Genomic DNA, 7610 nt, shown 5'->3' on the forward strand with positions numbered 1-7610 from the left:
GCGCTATCCTAACCTCAGCTTGCTTATTTCAGCTCAACAACTGCTTCATACAGCAGATGTGAGCATGAGGAACAACCTGCTGTGGAAAAAAACACAAACAAAAAGCATTAAATTATTAATTTTGTGGCTCTCCAACACCTATAGAAAAGGTAAAGAGTACCCATAGATACTTGATTGAATAGAAAAACCCACATTTTGTTTGTTACAATCTCATAATCTGCACATCTCAGAAGGTAAATTTAACAGCATAAAGTCGTGAATTTGTCATCTGCCATGAAAATGCTGACCAGGCGTACAATTTTCAAAGTTCTGTATCAAGTTATTTTTGGTGTGTACAATACAGAGCTGGAAGGGAACAGCGCCCTATACATGAAACAGCTTTGTAGCCATACATAACTCTTGATATAGCAGCACCAAGAACACAGTACGTTGTACATTAATTGACATGAACATCTCTATTTCCATGTTTTAAATAAAACACACTATCCAAAAACTGCATTAGCAAATTGATTTGAACATTTAAAGTTTCAACTTTAAATGTTCCAGAAGTATGAGGCATTCCAGTTTGTGGTAAGATGAATAAAAGCAAGTTTATATAGACACACGCATTCATTTCAAAAGCAGAAAGTCATTCCCATTTATTGTCATAGTTAACATTCACAATACGTTGTATTTCTCATCATGTTCTTTGCTCAAACCTGCAGCCTTTGGGTCCATTTAACTTTCAGGTAAATAGTACTTTGAGAAACTAAAAACAAACTATTATAGACTAGACCTCCGTCAGTTACACTGAGGGACACACAAACATGTATTGGCAAAGATTATAGCCAGTAAATTTTTATTGCCATATTTCAGCCGTTGCAGAAATATGAGAGCAATTACTCCACCACCATGTGAATTGACCACCTCTGCAATCCATTACACATAAATGTGTTGTGATCCCTGTGTTCAACAGCCTGTTATGGACAGAGATGCATTCCTTTCCTTCTAGTGTGCAGACATGTCTGAGGTCATGGCCATTTTGTCCATATCCCATTTCTTGGTGTATCTTTAGCAAGCAAAGCAAACCATGTACTGTAGCTCAGATTGAAGCCTTTCTCTGTTCTTGGTATATATGGGTCAAAGAGGAATCTTTTGAAAAACAGGAAGATAGGAAAACTGCCCAGCACTAAATGAAAGGGGTTTACAAAGCGGGAACTATTCTCTTAAATGTCTGACCAGAGCGAACTGATAGTCAGAAGAAATACTCTAAGTGCAAATATTGCTACACCTGCTACATCACTTTTGTACCTTCATACACACAGAAGCATCTGGAAGGCAATACTGGACTGAGATTCAATTAACTTGTGTTATAATAAGGGGCAAAGACTGGGAGTTAGCAGTACACAACTAAGGTCCAGAGGTATGATTGACGTTCGCCTTCATTCAACCTCAGCATGAAAGGAAGCGCTAAGTAAACAAATAGCATGCAATCAAAACATTTTCTGTGTATCAAATTGCCCAAAAAAACCCAAAGATTTTTTGGAAACATGAAATGATGTTTGCACAGGATTATAAGGTACCGTTGCTGTCTGCAAGATCAGAGCTGGAATGTGTATGCATTGTGGTTTGTTGATGAATTGAATAAGTCTGCGAGCTGTGCTGTAAATCTTTGAGTTGAAGGACGAACAGTATCTCATAAGAGTACTGGCCGCTATCTGAGGGAAGAGAAAGCCTCTAGGCGATGATAGAGAGGTAGAGGGGGCAGTCGAGGGGACAACTGGTAATTTCAACAGTATCTTATTTTGAATATATTTCTTTATGGGGAAAAAACATTGCCCCTGTTGTCTTCTCTTATGGCTTATTATTTGCTTTTAAAATCAAAATCTGGTGAGGTATAGTGAGAAATTATGATGGCCTGTCATAGAATATAACCCAGTGAATTGCTGCTGATTTACTGTATTGTTGATCATTTTTGTTACAATAAATAGTGTAATTTACTCAGGCAACAGTAAATGCTTACTTATCCAACTAATTACATCAAATAACAATTTTCATAGTTGCAGATGAAAACAAGCTTTTAGTTCCGGGCTTTCCGAGGGTCGTGCTAAGACCCCGACTACTTAGTTGCAACCCTTGCTAAATGACTGACAGTGTCAAATCCTGTCTTGAAGTTTTTATGTTTCACTTCACTGCACATATGTCAGAGAATATTTTGATCTTAACACCACTGCTAAGAGGAAACACTTTGCACACAGCATAATGAAAACTTTTAACAAAGCATTACTTGAACAGTAATTCCAGTGAAATTTCAGTCAATAATATTATGACAGCATTGCTTTCACTACTAAAAGGGTAGTAAAAAGTAAAAGGCAGCCACTAAGTGTGTAAAATAGATTCAAACACTATACCTCCATGACTTTAGCTTTAACAATAAAGCTGTCAGTCAAGTAGTGCAGGTATGCAGTGTAGGTCATAGCTAATCAGTGGGTCTGTGTTACATATATCAGTGCTACTTTAATTGTCCCAAATTGCTGTAGAGCTTATGGGAGAGCACCTACCCCAGGAAGTATTGATCAGCTTTAAAGTGGTGATTAGTCAGCAAAGTCTCAGCGCTGCAGACTAAAGGAATGGCATCACCAATTTAAATAGCATGACTCCTATTTAAGGTTTTATTGGAATTTATTTAATCTATAGTCAGTTACATCTTCATTTTATTTGTTTGTCCCTGTACAGCTTTTTCCCATATTTTAGCTTGAATTCCAAGAATTAAATATGATATATTTACTGAATCAATTCTCCAATACCATCTGGCCACTGTTGCTAATTTTAATCAGAAGTCACATTTATATTTACATGTATCATTTTAATGCCACTGACATTTTACAGATTGTTTTCATTTTGTTTCCAGTTAGACTTTGATCTTGTGAAAATATTTTTATTTTTGTCTGCTTTATTTGCCTGTTCTTTAATAAATATTATTTGAAATTAATACAGACACTAAATGAGTGTACTTGCATCTCATTATTATGATAGTAAACATTGATGGCATTATCATAAGTGTCTGCCTGTGCTGATTAATAACATTTTCTTCACAGTACTACTATCGTACTCTCTGGAAAATAAGTAAATGTATAGAATAAATTATTTGGGAGTTTATCTAATAAATTTGAAATTTATTAGATTATGTACTTGGACACTTTCTGCCCTCTTGTGGTGGTATTTTGTAGAAAAAGGACTCAAATCTTCATCAGTTAGAAGATCTGAGCTACTAAAAATTAAATAACTAGCAGTATTTCTACACATGAGTATGAATGTATATATATATATATATTAGATGTATGAAAAATATAAAGAATTGAATAATTTTTTATCATGGAGTTTATATTTGTAAAAGGGGAATAAATACTGATGCATTACATAAAACCCATTTATAAATCCTATAGGCAGCTCTCTGTTTTATAGCACATGCACTGTTGTCCATTTAGTGTCAGTTTAATTTTTAGGTTCTTGTTTTGTCAAATTTGTGGTACACAACCCTGACTGTAAAACAAAAGATTTTAATAAAGACATCAAAGAAAAAGTATGAGCAGAATAGATTACCATAATTTAAAATCAACAACATGATATAGTAACACCAATCTTCCCTGACTCTGAGCCAGATTAAACAGAGAGTGAATCTGCTCACAAATGCCCAGCAAAAGGTCAGCACGGTATTGAATTTTTCAAAATACCTCCTGGCATTGCAAATATTTTTGACCACTGCGTAATACTTTGGGGAAGGATGAATCCCCACTCCTCCATGCCCCCATCTCTCCCTCTCTCTTACACACTCACACACTCACACACATACACACGGATACCGCTCCACAACGGCTGCCAGTCTGCACAGAAAAACACCGCTCTGGGTTATTCATCGATTGACCATTCAAATCCCAACATATGCTGCTCTGCCTCTATTCCGCTGTGTTCTCAGAAATGGACGATTTCCTAATTCTTCCACAAGGCTTCCTACTCTGTTCAGGAGTCTCTCACACACCATGTAAATGAGAAAATGTAGGAAGGAATTTAAATTGATCCAGTACGTGTGCAAATGCGCTGGTGAACGTGTAAATGTGTATCTGTGTGTAGCACAGTGAACATTTTGGCCTATTTTGCAGAAAAAAATACTAGTACAATATATCATCCTAATTTGTGCCCTTGGAGTAAATTGTCCCGTGATATATATCACATGAATGGAATGAATGGAATGATAGCTAAAATAAGAAAGGGAACCTGAGAGTTTCGGTGTACTTTTTCAGTGTACAAAAATATTCACCCCAAGTGCTGCACGGTCAAGCATATCAGCTGTACTTTGCTTTTCATGTCTTTCTAGCTTTAGTCCAAAATGTTTTCCTCTCCAAGACCCCCTCCTGGTTTTACCCCTGTCGTTTTCCTTTTCTTACCCATCCTTTTGATCACCTAAAACATCAGCCCATCACCACCAGAAGCTGTGGTTTATGTCTCCCTGCTGTCCAAAGCTTGCTGTCTGCCTTCCAGTGAGAGCTCCTCCCTGCTGAGCAGCTGCCCGTTTGCCAAACTCAAGAGTTTGTGGGAAAAGTGAGCAGGTTTTACATGGAGGACTGCCTTAATGTTGTTCAGTTGGTGGGAAGCCACACAGGGCGCTGCACTTCAGATTCTCTGTTTGTTCAACTGTGCAGGGCCAAACTCAGTCCCGCTCTCCCTCCTGCTCTCCACCTCACTCCCTGTTCACGAGCACTTTGTTCTGTCCCGGTGTACGTTAATCACAAAGAGATTAATGTAGATTAATGAGATCTGGATAAAACAGCCAGAATGAAATGTTTCATGTCGTGATATATGATGGGATGTGTAGAGACACGAAACATTTTCATCTAAGTAAATGTTTCACATTTGGTGTACTTGGATAAGAAATATGTAAATACTTGACTTGCTGCATTGTTTCTGTTTTCTCTGAGCAGTAGAGGTATGCCTTTCAACTGGGGATTAGGAGGGGATGTGGCCTCTATAGGACTCCCTCAGAGCAAAGCCAGTCCTCCCATGTTAATTTCTCAAGGTCAAGAAGAACCTCTGCAATGTTTCAGCTTTGAAGGTGGACTGCATATACAATAACAGGAACCCTGCTGTATAGGAAAACAACAACAACAAAAAATGATTCAATACCACTATGTTCTTGTTTTTAAAGATCAAAAAGGCCACATTCAGAGGCGTTTCAGGCCTAAAAAGAAAGAAAAAACAGATTTGTCTGCTGAATGTGAGTTCATATAGGACTTGGTGCTAAATGAAACTTCTGGCTTTGACATAATAAAAGTGGTAACTTTACTGTGCCGCAACATCTCTGTTCCGTTATGAAGAAGCATTAATATGACAATTTACCACACTGTTATTTTTCAGGAACAGAGCAATACACTGTCTATGTATAACTGGGCTACTTTACATTGTAATAAGGCAACAAAATTCAACACATTAAAGCACACTGTGTTCCCTTATGTATTTAAAAATAGGGCTTAGGAAAAAGCTACATAGTATGTGTCCCGCCTTTTGAGATTTAATGACTATCCTGTGACTCCACAGAGAATTACTGCCAGTAATTGATTATTAAAACTTGAAATTGCCAACCACATCCATTATTTGACAAGTGCATTTGTTATCCTTGTAATTAACAAAGCTTGGCACTTACCGTTTGCCAGTTCCAAGACCCCCAGAAAAATATATCAGAGGTTAGAAAGGCTACTTATAGAGCAAGCACTGTCTGAGCAATTATCTGAGACATAATACATTACCAAAGATGCTCAATACACCAAGAAATTGCGCCTCACACCACGGCACAAACCACGCTGTCAAATCTCACAGTCTGTAAGTATAGAAGATGCAAACTGGTATAGCAGCTACTGATTAACAACAAATTTATTCCCATTGTTGTTGCTGTGTTAATGTATACATTTAACAACCCACAAATTATAACTTATAAGTCTTATTAGTCTTAATTACTTGTTTGTTTTTTAATTAATTATCCAATGTTTGAGTCCAATGTTTGTTTTGTGAAATCATAATTCTAAACAACAAATAAACAAAATACTGAATGACCTTTCAGACATACAAAGAACAAATACCATCTTAACAACTAATAATAAGTTAATAGAATTTAATCTAAAGCTGGTTACTATTTAAAACCATCTACATGAGCCAGTCTACATACTCTCTAATAAACATATATAGCTTTATAGTTACCAGTCCTATCTTTTTGCATGACCCCAACAGCTTCTGATTTTATTTAAAATGACAATTATTTTATTTCTTTTTACTAAGAATAATTTTCCTCTTCACAACATTAACATACAGAAAGAGCAAAAACACTAGAGACCAAATAACACTCAGTCTAAATATTGTAAATTATTCAATATAAGTAAAACAAGGAGTCCAGTATATTTTAATATGTATTTTACCCTGTATCTGTAATAATGCCATATATTTCATAGTTTTTCTTTCAAACTGACCCATAATTATTGCTGCTTAAGTCCACTGTAGCCACCATAGTGCTTCTGGATTTGCTTCTAGCTTTAGATATTTATGATGGGAATTCCTTTTGCAAAAGAACAGTTAAAGCCTCTAACTGTTACGCATCCCTGAAACAAAACTATTTTCATTTCGTTATAGACTCTGCCTGGACTCAAAACCAAGCTGAGATAATGCCCTTTTGTTGATCAAGAGCAAAGCAAACAGCAAGGTCTTCATTTCATTGGAGATAATCAGTAACTGGCTGAAATCAGATAATTGAATCCAGACTTGGGGAATGCAACATGAGGGTCATTTAAGAACAGAGCAAAGTTGACAGTTCTCAAGTATAAAACCTGAAGTCATAAGAGTAAAAGTGCACGCAGGAGTAAATTCAGTGCAGTAGCATGAAGTGTTAGGAACACTGGTGGTTGTCCATGAGGGCCAAGACATGGCGGAGAGGTTTTCTTTACTGGGAGAGATGGTGTATCCACAGGCCGTTTGGACAGGATAGAGGAGGATGAATTCATTAAAGGAAGCGCAGTCTCTCCCAGCTGCCATCTCTCCCCCTCCAGCCAGACTCCGATCAATGGCAGGAATACATCCAAAACAACATTTAGCACAAGACCTCGGAAGCAGGGGTGCATTTAAGACTTCTCTGTGTGCACTCATCTCCCTTGGATGTGCGCACTGTTTCAAAATGTGCTACTGAAGTAGAACAGGGGAGGTATGGGGGCAATGTGTTTGTATCACAACAGAGAAGATTGTTTAACACAGATGCTTCGAGACAATTTTGTTCTGTTTCATTTACTGCACAGCCGTCGCGATCCCTTATCCTTTGCTAAATTTTTCTAATTCTATTAATCCTTTAAAGTCAATTGTAGGTGACATAATTACCTCAAATACATTACTTGAAACTGATATTAATTCACTAACCACTGGTGTATAAAGGCAGTCAGTGGCATCCAGTCAGTGTAAAATTCATTGAATTATTGCAATATATATCAACATTTCGATATTTCTTCATGCATTTTAGCATTATTAGCAGATTAATGCAATAACAGTTAATGATATTCAATAATTAAAGTGTCTTACTTCTATGTCTTAAGCAACTTTAA

Source organism: Haplochromis burtoni, unplaced genomic scaffold, assembly GCF_018398535.1.
Source record: "Haplochromis burtoni strain Fernald_Lab_line unplaced genomic scaffold, NCSU_Asbu1 Contig_29, whole genome shotgun sequence".
NCBI classification, from domain to species: domain Eukaryota; kingdom Metazoa; phylum Chordata; class Actinopteri; order Cichliformes; family Cichlidae; genus Haplochromis; species Haplochromis burtoni.